At 37.1% G+C, this 16,065-nt stretch overlaps 1 long non-coding RNA gene across 1 annotated transcript in view; it reads right to left on the bottom strand.

The window, feature by feature from the left end:
• LOC124859060 overlaps positions 1–15,708 on the bottom strand; it is a 30,249-nt gene extending 14,541 nt beyond the window's left edge. Inside the window, exon 1 of the long non-coding RNA XR_007036003.1 lies at positions 15,543–15,708. This is a non-coding gene — a long non-coding RNA (uncharacterized LOC124859060). The remainder of the gene's footprint in view (positions 1–15,542) is intronic.
• Positions 15,709–16,065: the final 357 nt, after the last annotated feature.

Here is a 16,065-nt window from a genome sequence, read left to right as displayed (position 1 = left end):
GGCCAGATTACCTTCCTTTACATGTTTGCTGTGTCTCCTAAAGGCTTGTAGTAAACTATAATCTGGCTTATTTAAACATTGGCTTTCTCCTGGATACTGCTTGTTGTCCTGTTGACAGATTCTCCCACCTGAGATGAAGATATCTGCAGCTCCTCCATGGTTACCATGGGCCTCTTGTGTTGTCGTCTGATTAATTCTGCCCTTACCCAGCCTGTGAATTTAGAGGGACAGCCATATCTCGGTAGGTTTACAACTGTGCCATCTTCTTTCAAGGTTCAGATAATGGATTGAACAGAGCTCTGTGAAATGTTCAAGACTTGTGCTACTTTCTCTTTGACCCGTCTGCTGTTTTCCTTTGCCTTCATAATGCTTTTTGTTCACTTACGTTCTCTAATAAGCCTCTGAGGCCGTCACAGAAGAGTTATGTTTATACTGAGATTAAGTTACACGCAGGTGCACTCCATTTAATAATTAGGTGATTTCTCACCAAGGCAATTGATTGTACTAGAAATTTGTTTATGGGTTTTCGAGAAAAGGGAACTGAATATGAATGGCACACCTTTCAGATCTTTCTTGTGGAATTTTCCAAACCAAGTGTCTCATTTCTTCCACTCCATAACTATGCACTACTTTCTATTTGTCTGTCCAATAAAATATACATTGTAATTTTTGGCTGTAATGTGACAAATAAAAAAAAAAACTCAGGCATGTGAATACTTTTGCTAAGCAATGTAAATGATAAATTTTTTATTTTAGTTTGTGGCCCGAGTGGCCTTTATTTTGCAAGTTAATTGAGAGGAAATGGAGTGGAGAGAGAGGGAGGAACACATGCAGCAAAGGTCAACGGGGCCGGAACCCACGATGGCTGCATGAAATACTATTGCCTCTGTATAAGGGTTGCACGCTTTTCCCTTTTGCAACTGCTGTGCCTAGTAGATGATCTTTTTAGCCTGATCCAATGCAATACTACATACCAGCAAACTCTGTCACATCAAAACAGAGTGTACAAATCTACATAGATTTATGTAAACAATATTAATATGGGATTTTCAACTCTGGGTCGCTCAGTATTTCTGTGTTTATACTGGAGAAAAATCTTTAGTCAAAATTCCAGATGTCCAGATCTCTGCGGAGTAGAGACTGACATTTTTTCGGGAGTCCCACGGGTCACGGGATTCCCATGGGAATCCCGCGGGACGGAAGACAGCATCAGTAAAGATCACGTGATTGGGACGGTACAGGATAAAAAATTAACGGGAGCAGACGGGAGTGGGAGCTAACCAACAGGAGGGAAAATAACCTAGGATCAATAGTCTTTGGAAATGTGAAATAGAGAATTTGTTATAAACTTTAAGAAAAAAAAAACTTGAATCGACGCCACCATTGTGTAGTTTTTTTCCAAGAAGCCTATACTATAATGTGAGTCAAACGAACTACACAACCCACAAGCCAACAGTGCTTCTGATCGATGTTTTCCACCTGCGTTCAGGATGGAGGAAGCAAACGCAGGTGGAGAACTGGACGTGGTAAAATTGGATTTGTAACGTAAAGTCAGAAATAAGGACTTATCTATTAAACTCATAGAGCTGACAGGAAAGTCGCAAATATTACCGAACTTCAGGAGAGTTGAATGTAGCGCTGTTAACACGCAGTCTGCTGCTTGTAAAACGTGTTTAGTCGTAATCAAGTACACCAGTGATTAAGGAACACTTGTGCTGCATGTGCACTAAAGATTTAAGAGGTAAGGTACGGAAGCCCGTGAGGGGACATGGGGAAATTTATTACTTTTGCGTCCCCACGCAATACTTGTGCGTTTGGCATTTTGGAACAGCAGCACAGATGACAAACTGCTCATAAAACAAACAGCACTGATATGTCATTGATATGGTTTATTTGTCATATGCAGGTTAACACACAGTAAATAATGCGATTAAATGCTTAGGATAAGAAGAACCGTTCAAATCACGATAAAAACAAAAACACTAATGGCGTACAAAAAAAAGTACACATCATGCAGCAGTAATAAGGAAATAAAGTGTCACAGATGTGGTTTCGTGCAGTTTTATGGTCCAGAGTTCAGTAGTTTGTTTAACAGTTTGTGGATAAAAACTGTCTTTTAGTCTGATTTGAAGATAATTTTATTTAAGGCTGATTTCAAAATAAAACTCAATAAATCTCAAAACGGGTGTAGTGTTTGTTTCATTTTTGCAGTTATCTGGTTTGGAAACTATCCCACAAAGTATTGCGAAATAACGCAAAGACTATTGCGTGGGGACACAAAAAAGAAAAAAAGTCCCCCCATGTCCCCTCGCGGGCTCCGTATAGAAATGCTTCATCAAGGGAAGATATTAAATAAATATGTTGTGAAATAGAAAAAACTTTAATGTACCATTAAATGTACAATTTATTTAATACATCATTAAATATTAATTGTACCACTAATTACGTCATGTCGTCTTTAAATTTATACTTAATTATTCAGTGGCACATTTAATTGCATAATAGTCCATTTCATTATATAATGGTACATTTATTGTTTCTAATGATGTATTAAATAAATAAATGGTACCTTTAATTTAATGGCACATTTAATGTTACATTTCTTTCATGTTACATTTACTTCACTTATGGGACATTCACAACATTTATTTATTTAATGATGATTTTATTGTATTAATTCTTGATGCCTGTATAGGAGGTCATGTCAGAATTTAAATCAGGTGTGCTCGAACAGACACACATCTAAAACTTGCAGGGAAGGGGTCCCTGAGGACCAGGGCTATGAACCATTGAGGTACAGTTTCTAAATTGTGAAGGTTTTGCCTTTTTGTCCTTTTGTTCAACAAGTACAGTTCTCTTACTAGGTGCATTTTTCTTTTGTTCCAGCAACTTGAAACATAAAAGTGATGTCATTGCTCAAATGAAACGATCACTTAATAAATAAGTAAAATACAACTATGTACATTTTGTTTATTCAACTAAGATAGCCATGGTCTGTTTCCTTGTTTGATATTTTATTATTTCTTCATTATTATTCTTTTTACTTTAACTGGCCTTTACTACAGCTAAAAACAGGGACCTAACTGGTCCTTCAAACAAAGAAATTGCCAAAAGACTAAATGAAGAAAACAAAAATGGGAGTGGCACAGGAGTGGGAGTCGTTCTGAATGGGAGCGGGATGGGAGTGGGAGTCAATTTACCAGGAGTGGGACGGGACAGGATTTTTTTCGTTATGCTGGCCTGGGATTGGGATGGGACAAGACATTTTTCTGTAGGAGCGGGATGGGACAGAAGAGAAAATCCACTCCCGTGTCACCCTCTACTGCGGAGCTGTTAGACTCACAGTCTGTCTGGAGTGTATAATAAACAAGAAAAGCTTGATGTTACAATGAAATAGTTGATGACTAGCTATGGTGATAAACTTCATTCAACATTTCTGAAAGCATATTAGACATAGCCTGTTTATTATCCAACGATATCCACTGTTTCCTGCAGTTGCACATTTAAACTGCAAAATCAGCAAAGTCAAGTTCATGCAGGAACTATTGAGAAACCCCTGATTAACATTTAAAAGTGTTTTCACTTCCCTAACAGCTGGGAAGTGGGTGCCACGTGGGTGCAAGCGATGAAGCTAACGAAAGCATGATTCATCCAGCGATTTGTCATGTGAGTGGATGGAAATAAGCAAGAAATAATCAAATGCTGTTGTGCTTCTGTTATGACAACAGGATCTCCAGAGAAAGAGGCACAACTCGGGGAGAAACAAAATGTCTGGAGGAAGGCACAAAAGGTTTTGTTCCGAATAAAAGTTTACAACAAATAATAAAAAATACAGATCTAATGCACAACATTGGGTTTTGTTTGGCTGTTTGGTTGATCACATGCATCCTTATTTAAACCTTTTTGAAATCTACAAAGAACTGTGCTATGAGAAAGATTTTAAGAATGTCTTTAAGATAATTTCTTGTGCATGCAATATCAGATTTGTATAAAATATTCAGTAAATGCTATTTTGAACATTGGAGATGAAAATAAGAAGGAAGGAGGGGTTGCAGCAGCAGAATATCCAATACCAGAGTACGCTTCGTCAGAGCCTCTGTCCGTGGTCCTGAACCACTCATCTACACCCATAGAGCCAAAGCAAATTGAACAGACAACACCAAAGAGTCTACTAAGAATTTACCCAAACAGTTGTCTGAAAAAGGATAGTCATAAAGATAGTTATAAATAATTTTGATTTGTTTTATTATTACCAAACCGAACTGACACATTAATATCTGAAGTAATACTTGCTCACAGGTGATACAGTTTGGGAAAACTTCAGCATAAACAAGTGCCAATTCTCTTCAGATCCAACAAAATATTTAAAATGTGTTTAAAATTTAGAAACTTAAAGTACAATGTAAACAGATAAAGCTAAGTGGTGCACAGCATCCCATCCGTTCTCTATCCTCTGCTTCTGAAAGAGCACAGGATCTTCTTTTGTTTTCAGCTCTCCTCACATCTCCTGAGATGGCAAAAAGAAAAAGCAAGTGTGCCGGGAAGAACAGTGCACTCATCTCAAATGGCATCCACTCACATATTGCATGAGGAGACATCCTCAGTAAACACAGCAACAGGAAGCGTTTGAATCTATGAAACATCCTGCTTGCTAAAAGTTAAATGACATGCTGTAAATATGCTGCCTGGTGAGCCAGAAGTATTTTTTCTGCATGCGTGACTAACAGAGATATGCACTACCAAGCTGCGTTGCAAGCGGCTGGCAACCCAGATGTTAAACTGCATCTGTTAATCAGATGTCTTTTTCAGTTTTTTAAAGGGTGCCCGTGACATGCTTCGGATGTGTGTGCCGCCTTACTCACTTTGGGCCTCAGGCCGTAAAACTGCTGTGAGCTCCTGAACTTTAACCCTAATTACTTTCTTCTAAGTCAGTGTAACTCCAAGGTGAGCTCATTTTAGGGTTATAAAAATTTTTATTCTTCTTTCCAGCAGTTGATGAAGTATCTTAGGGTGACTGCTTCAAAGAATAAACAGTCACTCGGTATTGATCATCTTTAAGCACTCACTATACCTATATATATATATACATATATATATATATATATATATATAGGTATAGTATATTATAAGTATAGTATATATAGGTATATATATATATACCTATATATACTATGCTTAAGGCTTCCATGACAAAGTTCTGCAAATCCACTTCTGACATGTCCTTGGAGTTCTACCTAAATTTTTGAGATTTTTGCTAAGCTATCAGAAAGTACCAGTTCAAAGGACTCCTTTTGTGGAACTTCAGTGAAAAGGTAGGACAAAACAACTGACTGATAAAAGGTTAATAAATGTGGAGGCAAAATTGAATTAGTTAAAATAAAACTAAAATGTAAAACTTAGTCTAATAGACTGAGCATGAAGGCAAGTCTCCTAAATAAACTGTTTCAAGTCTTATTGATTTAGAAATTTGGAAAACTCAAACTCATTGTTGGTGAGTCCCTGGTTTAACCTAACTCCCAATAAACTTTAGTTGTTGTTATACTGGCTGTGAATTTATGTTCAAAGCACTCTTAGGAGGCCATGTGGCCACATTTTGCACACCCAAGCCTGAAAAATCTCACCCTATATTTCTTGTGTGCAGCTTGTTTGCAGCTTTGAGCCTTCCCAAAAAAGATTCTTCACCTATGATATTCACAGTAAAAGACTGTATTAGCTGCTGCAGCTCCCTGCCTGTTTGTATGATTTGACTTCATGAGTTTTTGCACAACAAGCGAGCCCTGTGGTAAAGAGCTACATAGAGAGCAGCAGAAACATTAATCATTGAAGTTTATGAAGTTAAAGAGCTGAGTTTATAAAGTAGGAGAACTACTTTTAACCATACACAGTTAACTGAAACATCAATGAAAAATTATAGAAACAGACTTATCACTGAGTCATGTCAAAACAGAGAGTTAAAATGCTAATGTTAGATCGAGTCTTCAGCAAACTGCATTAAAACATGCTTAGCAGGAGCAAGAAGGTGGCTCATTGTAGACTAGTTGTGCGTATCAGGAGGCATATCTATAGAAACAAATAATGTTAAGCTAGTGTCAACTGATGCATTGGTAGAACATTATAGCAGCATTCTTAACCTAGCTATGAATGCGTTGGTTCAGTATATTTAGGCTGTGCTGCAGAAACTTGGGTTAGGACAAAAAAATATTTGTCTGTCAAGAAAAACAGATGCTAGACACTGCAGCAACCTGAACCTGAGCCGTGATATAGTAAATGGGACAAAATCACAAGATCAGTGTAAACCATGTAATGCGTATGAAATGATGTCTGCCTTATAACTACCCTTCAAAGCTACAAAACATTTACATCTTATTGATTGTTTAATTTCCCACATGTAGCGTTTGACTGGAACTCAGGATCTACAAATCCGTATTCCTAAATGACCGAGTATCAGGGGGAAAAAAATCATGATTGGAAGGGACTCGTACTCATCGTCTTCCGCTTTATCTGGGACCGGGTCGCGGGGGCAGCAGACTCAGCAGACCGGTTGGGCTAACTGATTGGAAGGTTGTGAATTTAAATATGGTATTTAAAATATGACGACTTCTATGTAATGCACTAAGAAATATGAGTAAAATCCCTAATATCTAAAGCTTAATCAGCCTTTGGATTTCTCAGTTAACTGTTGCATTGTTATTGACTTTTACAAACTTAAAAACCACAGGTAATAGCCAGATATTATTTGAACTAAAACAGGTGCTAAAGTTTTTTTTTTGTATTTACAAAACAGGTATAAGTATTAAAAATAAGACATCCTTCATACGAGAAAGCTTAAGTTCAGTCACATAGAAACAGACATTGTATAAATGAACCTTTTTGGCTTGTCTAACACTTTATATCACAGCCTGGTTTAGATTACATATAATATGTGTGTATGTAAGTGTTCATATCTCTTTGTTTATCTGACTGCATGTTCTACAGGCTGATGTGTCCACACAAATAATATCTTAACAGAGAAGAAATAGAAATGATTAATGCATGAATGACAACAGACTGAATGTATGTGGCACCAAAAAGTCAGAGGTAGATATGTGAACCTAAGGCTAAGATCATTTTCAAAGATACCTTTGTCATTATACAAGCAATTAGGTGTCATATGCTAAATATTTAGGAAAGCATGAACTGCAGTCTTATGGTCCAAATGTATAACTGTATAACAAAAAGCATTTCAATAGCAACAATTTCAGAAGAAAATCATGAAATGCTTCTCAATTAATGTAAGATAAGATAACTACAAGTAAATTGTTAAAACAATTTCAGGCTTTACAGACAGTAGTCAAGTTTGAAATCCTCTAACTGATCGGTTTTAGCTGTGGTTCAAAAGAAACAACGTTAGTATGATGTAAAACATAACAGAACAAAGAAACTATTCATTTCTTCAGCTTTTAAGCCAGATGTGAAGAACGCCAAATATCTGGTTAATTGAAATGAAAGGGCTGCATGGTGGCGCAGTTGATAGCACTGTTGCCTTGCAGCAAAAAGGTCCTGGGTTTGATTCCCAGCCTGGGGTCTTTCTGCATGGAGTTTGCATGTTCTCCCTGTGCATGCGTGGGTTCTCACCGGGTACTTTGGCTTCCTCCCACAGTCCAAAGACATGCCTGTTAGGTTAATTGGTCACTCTAAATTGTCCTTAAGTGTATGAATGAGTGTGTGAATGGTTGTTTGTGTGTTGCCCTGCGATGGACTGGCGACCTGTCCAGGGTGTACCCCGCCTCTCGCCCATAGACTGCTGGAGATAGACACCAGCTCCCCTGTGACCCACTATGGAATAAGCGGTAGAAAATGACTGACTGACTAAAATGAAAGTCTCATTTTAGGTTCAAGGTTTTCAGATGTCAAATTATATATTGATATATTTAAACATGCTTTGGTCAAATAATTGACTCCAAAATTTTTGAATAATTTAGGGTAAGTTCTAGTGTTGTGAAAAAGCGTTTTCCCACTTATAGTTGTCTACCATTAATATTTTTTTTGTCAGACCTAAATCTTTCATATCATCAAATATATTTTAATATCAGACAAAGATAACCTAAACTAATGTAAAATGCAGTTCCTCAAGTAAGTTCCTCAAGTAGAGCTAACAGTTGACGGCAAGGTTTTCAGGGACAGAATTTAACTGAAGACAATTATCTTTCCAGAATTTATGAATCTTTGAGTTCCTAAACAACCAAAAGAGCATAGCTAAATATGTTTAGGACTGGTATTAGATCTTGGTTATCACCAATCAGTCCAAAAGAAAGTATGTTTGGCTTAAACCAAATTAGCACCAAGACATAACCTTGAGAGACAGCAAGCAAATCAATTAAAAAAGAGGGTCTACAACATTTTTGCTTTGATTGTCCCATGGTGAAAAGAAGCAACTTCGTTAATTGATTTTTTTTTTCTCCTTATGATTGAGAAAGCAAATGGAAAAGTCTATCTTAAGAAACCCTTTCTCAAATACTTTAGCAAGGCCACTGGACATTGATTGAATGTGTGTTAATGCCTTACCTGAAAACTTCTACATTTCCCAGAAACCTTTGAATTTCCAGTAAATGTTGCCCCTGAAAACCTATACCTGAACCTGCATTTATCTCAATAAGCATCTAATTTGATTTTGATGTTTAAGCCTTTAGTCTCACTTCCACAACTTAACAGTAATCCTTCATGAGATCCTTTGCGATACTCTGCATAAACCTTTTTCGAGTGTTAACAAAGCCCCTATCTCAATGTAACCAAGTAGTTTTTGTGCCTGAGTTAAACCGAAAAATCCCCTCAGGCAGGAGTCACAAAGAAGTCACACATGTTTTTCAAAAACACAGGTGATGATTCCTGGTCAGCTGGGCAAAGACACCAGTAACAGCTTTGTCATTGCCTTTCCATCATGGTACAAACCCACAAAGACACTTGTGTGTTTATATTAAAGTGTTGATCAAATGCTTCTTTATTTTTACAGTATACAAAAGGAAAACACAACAGGTCTTGCAAACAGTTTCCATCTGGACCCAAATTTAGAGAAAATGAAACAAAATGGCTTAAAGTAAATCACTAAAAAATGAAAAAAAAAAAGGAAAATCTTAAGACTGTTGAAAACTATGTCTAAATTAAACAACTTTCTTGTGCAAATCTATTTAGGTTTTATCTGCCATGCTAAAAACATACATCTTTGGACAGACAGAACCGAGATTAAGGTTACAACGCGTTGCAAAAAGAAATAAATGAATAAATAAAATAGATCCCTTAAGTCTGACACCTCTAAGTAAAATTCAGTGGAATTAATTGACCTCAAAAGCCCCTTCTACCTCTCTGAATTATAATGTATGTCTAAATAGTAGTAAATAACAAGATTTATTAGGGAACATGAGTGAACAAATAAGATTATAGTAAAATAATATCCCAGGTTTTAAACATTTTACTGAGTACTGTTGAATCTTGTATCCACCAATGGAAGAGCTCTGGACAAATTACAGCAAAAAATGACTTTTCTGCCTTTATGCAGAGCATCCAAAAAACAGAAAACGTGTGGAAAACAGGACATGCATATATTGTGAGCACATCATCACCCTTTTAACACATGCAGATGGCAGCATTATGCTACGGGGATGCTTTTATACAGCAGGGGTAGTGAAGCTCAGAGTTGAGTGGAAGATGGATGAAGCTAAATACAGATTGATCGTGGAAAAAAGCCTGTTGGAGGCAACAAAAGACTTGATACTCAACCACAGGTTCACCTTCAGGCAGGACACTAAACATAACAACAGAGCTACGATTGGATGGCTTACGTCATAGCATATTCATGTGTTAGGATGTCCAAGTCAAAGTCCCGACCAAAATTCAATTTGAAGTTTGTGGCAAGACTTCATAATTGAAGTTAATGGACACTCTTCATCCAATCAGGAAAATATTTTGAAAACCGTGTATCCTTGTCTAATCAATTTCAGTTGAAATCAGTTTATTTATATAGAGCTTATTCACAACAAATGTTGCCTCAGTGCACTACAAAACAGATCCAGTTTACAATCAGAAACAGAGGGAGTTAAAGAACTATTGAACAAGTTGATGTTTTTCTCAATTGAAATATTTCTAATGGCACCATTGAATAAAATCCACCCCATATGTCGTCAACAACCTAAGTAATCAACACATTCCAATAAATAAAAGCAAACTAGTGCACTAATGAAGTTAGGGGTAGAAAAACGTTATGACGTAGGGAAGAAGTATTGAACACATGAAGAAAAGGATGTGCAAGAAGGCACTGAAAACCATTAAGTCAGCTGTAATCTCTCCGTATTATGAAAGCATTCCAGCTGGTTTATTATTAACTGATGAACTTCCAAATTGTTTCTCAACACCAAAGTACTGAACAGAGTGGTACAACAGCTAAAAGCAAAGAGACCTTCTCAAAACTCTTACTGTTGCAAAACAGACTAATTGCACTTGCTACAGCTGCATTTCTAAACCTCTAAATTTTCCAATGAGATCTACTAATAATAGTATTAATTTCACCATAAACCAGCCAAGACCAGGTGCCCCTTGTGAGATTTCTGACAGAGGAGTGAAAAGAACAATCAAGGAAAGGCCTGGAAATTAGCAGGTACCAGTTTTCCCATAAAAACAATAAGCAATACACTCAACCAGAACAGTGTCAATGCATACTCACTGCTCCAGACTCCAGTGCTGAAGAAAAAGCATACTAAAGCATGTTTAAAGTTTTCTGCAAAAAGGTTTGGACAAGCCAGTAAAATACTGGGAGAATATGCATCTGGTGTGAATTTTATGCCAGTATCCCTTTAGAAATATTTAAACTAAGAAAATGTTGACGTGTTTATGCTTTTTTTACCTGCTGTACATAGTCAGTTACATCCAATCATGCAGATCGATTCAAAGTCTGTACATTAGTTTTATATAACAATGCCGTCAAGTTCAGTTTATAATGCTAATTGGTCAAATGCTTTTATCTAAGGTAACTAAGCTGATCACTGACTTTGAAGCAACTCCTCTTCCTGAATGAGCATGTAGGGACAGTGGACAGTCAACCACATCATGTCATCAACTTTGCAGCAATTCTCCATAATGCGCATGTCCAGTGACAGTGGAAAGGAAAATTCCCATTGTCTTTCCATTTCACACTTATATACTACTTTGTGTTACTCTCTGACAATAAAATAAAATAACATTTGTGGTTGAAACATAACAGAATCCAAAAAGTTTAGAGGTGTATAAGTACTCTTCAAAAGCTCTGTAAATGCTTCTAAAAGACAGTCTTTTATCCTGACCTAACATTTATCAACTTTCATTTAACAGACAGGATGTTATTCAGGTGTGGTAAAACAGGGACACATCTAAAAATTACAGACAGCAGCTCTGGAGTTGGACACCTTTGCCTAGATTGTGTCACTGGGTTTAATCCACTTATTGTCATGGAATGGTGGTTGTTCGCAGGACCAATGTGCAAACAGAAACTGGGGAGCTACATGGTGAGTAGAAATGTTTCATGGAAACTGAATTGGTAACTTTCACGGAGGGTGATTACAGGCGATTACAAGCACAAAACAGGCAGGCCACAGTAGAATTCAGTGGTGAGCAATGGAAAACCAGAGAGTTTAAATACAGATGCAGGGTGGAGAAATGACCAATGAATCAGAGGAGCTAATCAGATAAAATGTGGAACAGCTGGTGGCAGGGAGAATGCAAAGCAACTGAAGGAGGGAGGCTAATTAACACAGAGAAGTCCAGAGGAGTAACAGAAATTTATCAGGAAATTAACTCCGGGCGGATTTAGAATACTACACACCAATGTATAAACAAATAAAGACGTATAAGGAAAATACCTAACAACAGCAAGCATAAGGAAAAGAACTAAAGAAGGCACAATGTAAAGAACAGCGTAAAAAGTAAAGAAATGGTCAAAATACCCTCAAAACCAAATCCAAACACCTACAGATCGTGACACCAATAGCATTTCCCAGCATCACTGCATTTCAGAAAACAGGTGCATCTCAATAAAATAGAATTGAATTGAAAAGTTCATTTATTTTAAGCAATTCAATAAAATATTTAAACTCATATATTGCATAACTTTTTAACACAGTATTTATTATAGTTAATTTGATAATTAAGGCTACAGGTAATTAAAACCCAACATGCATTTTTATTTTTATCAAACTAGGATGTTACATAAAACAATATTTTTTATTACAGATATATTATGGCCACAACAATGATGGGAAACACTATTGTATGTGACTATTTGTGCAGCCAACTCCTGCTCTAGAGCTTTAGGTACAATCACAATGTATATTTGAAATGATTTTTTAACCTAATGTCCCCTTTGTCAGATGAACATCCACATTAACTATCAATGTAGGAGACAAAGGACACAAAGAAGAATGTTTGCTTCTTTACATTCACAGTCCAAGTTGGCTGCACAGTTTGAGGCAACCACAGTAAACACTCACATAACATTCAGGGAAAACAGCTACATATTTTTCTAGAAACTTGCGTCACTTAACCCTTCATGGCTTCAGCTCATTTCTTTGAGCCTCCAGCTACAAGGTAATCGGGGATAAAAGTTGGCAGCACTGACCATTCCAATACGATAAGCTCCAACTTGCTGTGGTTGCTCAATGATTTACCAGGGTTTACCAGATAAGATCTGCTGGCTGAGCTGATAAGTCAAACACAAGAGGAGATCATTGACACTCACACAGGATTAGGAAACACTAATGCTTCTGCAGCAACCTGTGTTTTCGTAGAATGAGAAGGTTAATTGATTTACTTTGTTCTGTCTGTCTATTTGAGATGTTCTTTCTGGTGATTGCTCTCTTCCTCTTACCTGTTAACCTTTCAATTATATTCCAAATGTCATCTCAACCCATGTGGAAATTTAGTAGAAATGTCATTCAGTTAGGATTTATTGTAAATATTGACTGACTGAGTGAGAAATGTACCTTGTAGAAAATCATATATGAACCACAAACTAGAATGTATTTTATTGTTCTTTTTGTACAAGACCAACACGAAGTAGTGTAGATGTGTGAATCGGAAAGAAATTTGTGTGAAGAGTTTTAAAATTTGTATTTATATAAAAATCTAAAAAGTGTTGCATTTCTATTTAGTCCCCTTTTCTCTGGTACCCCTAAATAGAATCCAGTGCAACAACTTGCAAGGAGAGACTTACCAGGAAAAGCAATTTTTTCTGCCGGAGTGGCAATATAATTAACGGTTTGGATCCAAGCATATTTATGTGTTAGACTGTCCTAGTTAAAGTCCAGACCTAAATGCAACTGAGTTAGATTTAGGTGTAGGAAATTAGTCTTCACAGATGCTCTCCATCTAGTGTGATTGAGCTTAAATAAAGAAACTAAATTTCCGTCTCCGGGTGTGCAAAGCTGCTAGAGACATACCTCAAAGGACTTGCAGAGAAAGGTGGTTTTACAAAGTATTGACTCAGGTGAGTTAATTACATAAGCTGGCCACGCTTTTCAGATGTTTTTTTTTCTAAAAAGTGTTGAAAATCATGAATCATTCTCTTTCCAAGTCATGTACTACTTTGAGTTCTCTCAAATAAAATATGAAGAAAATACATTGGATTTTGGGGGTTGTAATGTGAAAGTGTGGGAAAAAAAGTTAAATAGGCAAGAATACTTTAGCAAGGCAGTATTCTGTTGGTCTTAAAATAGCATTAGATGTGCTTTCTGCTAACATCCTGCTGATAAACCACCCCGATTGCCCACGCTTCAGCATCCCCTACAGGGGTATGGACTTTGAGCTTTACTTGGATTCGAAAAAGATTTCATTCAGAAAAGTTCATTGGTAACAGAAATCATTTCACAACATTGTACAGTTGTTTCATTTAATAAGATAATACCATTCACAAGTTATAAAACAAAAGCACAAAGATGATTTATATGTTAAACAAGAGTTTCATGGCACTAACAGACAGCTGAACAACGTTTATTGCAAATAGAAGCCTTAACTTCCACAATCTCTGTCTTTTCTGGCTTGTGAGTAATGCAACGTGCATACCTGCACAGAAACACCTACATTCATGGAGTGGGGGACATGAAATGCTCACATATGTCCATGAACAAGCACAAGACTCATGTGCTCACATTTCGACAGCAGCCACTTTCATGTGAATCAAGTTTCCAAGCAGGGAGCAAAAACCTTTGCTTAGCAAACGCTGCCCTTGAGCAGATAAGTTTGTTTGGTTTGGCAGATTTTGGACTTTAGCTTCAGAGATCTCCTGGGAAATAAACGCACTGGAATCACGTGGATCAACAGACTGGCTTTATCTTTTTGTGATGTCACTTTACTGTCATGTGCTTTAAACAAGATTAAATAAAATAAAAAATAATCTTAGAGGACAGAGAATCTAATCAAGAAAAAGTAGAAATATTTGATTTAAAATGAAACAATGAGCACAAAAAAAACCCAGAATTCAATAGTTGGTTACACAGCTGTGTTCAAAATAATAGCAGTCCAACATTATCTACCAGAGCATTTACTGTTGATAGTAGAAAGTACGTACATTAATACATGGCAGGTAATGTACTAATATGTGAAGCCAAGCTATCTGCAAGAAGCCCCTGCAGATTACTATTGTTCAAAAGGTGACATGCTGAAGAAGCTACAATTTGCTCACACAGTAACCGGTCTTAGCGGAAATAGAGAAACATTTTGAATGACTATCCATTTTAAGTCTAGGGTGTTCAGACAGTTTGTCAGACAACACCCCAAACACAAAATTCAAGCAACAACACAGTGAAACAGGGTGGCGGAGGCATCATGCTATGGGGATGTTTCTCATACCATGGTGTATGGACTGTTTATCACACCACAGATTTAGGATCAGTTTCAATCCATTAAAATAATTGATGAGGTCATGTTGCCTTCCGCTGACAATGAAAAGGCCCACTTAATGAATGTTTCAACTTGACAGTGACCCTTAGCACACCAGTAAGTGAGCAGCATCTTAGTTCCAGACCAACTGGATTAATGTTGTGGTGTGGCCAGTCCAATACACTGACCTTAATCCAAGACATGCAATGGAATTGTGGAGGGTAGTCTAATCATCCTGGACTGGAATGCCTGTTCACTTTTGCAATAATTTAGTCAACTTCATGTAATACAGAAGCACTTCTCAGAAACAGAAGCTATTTAAATAAATATTAGTTCAGTTATTAACAAGAAAGCAAAATCTTCAACCACGTTTCAGCATGTTATTTAATTTGTTTTAGCTATTTTTACTGAAAAGTTGTTTTTTTTTCTAGGCCATCAGTGTAATTTTTCTGGTTGGGAGTGTATTACATCAATATTTCAAAATGAAGTCATTTTCCCCCTAAAATACTTCAAGTCCAAATATTGTTCCATGACGTCATCCAGGATATGACTTCAAACAGCTCACATGAAATAATTAGTGTCACCTACTCGATAACCAGACATTGCTGTGACTGGTCATGTCAGGTCTGTGATAATCATCATCATCGTACCAAAAACGTACTCACCTTTAAGCATGTGAGAGAAGATTTCATCCAGCTGTGAAATTTGACATTTCCAACCACCTCAGACGTTTGCACACAACCAGCTGGAGGATTTTCACACGTGATACGTCTTTCTTGGCTCCCACTGGAGATGTTGCCTGGGTCGTAGTGACATGAGATCTATTAGGAGTTGTTCAAGTAACGGCAGTAAAAACAGGAGTGGGATTACTTTTAACAGCCACAGAGCTCAGGGGCTGAACTTTATTGCTTTGACGCGATCTTATGTGTCAGAGCGCAACAACAGAAACTCATTAATGACATTTCTGTTGATATGTACTCAGCCGCGTTTTGGAGAAAGGTCTCCTAGATTTCATAGGCCATAGTGGAATACCGCCATCTACAGTTTTCTCTTTTACAGTGTGGGGTCCCTCGTAAACGTGCACATGCATGAATGTGATGTTGTTCTCCTGCATAAAACAATCACTGGTCCACTGTAAAAGTCATTTGTCTGCTCTCTTGAGTTGATCTGTGCTTCATGGAGCCACAG

This window comes from Girardinichthys multiradiatus, chromosome 2, assembly GCF_021462225.1.
Source record: "Girardinichthys multiradiatus isolate DD_20200921_A chromosome 2, DD_fGirMul_XY1, whole genome shotgun sequence".
In the NCBI taxonomy this organism is placed as follows: Eukaryota; Metazoa; Chordata; class Actinopteri; order Cyprinodontiformes; family Goodeidae; genus Girardinichthys; species Girardinichthys multiradiatus.
This window is presented reverse-complemented; position numbering and strand designations above follow the sequence as displayed.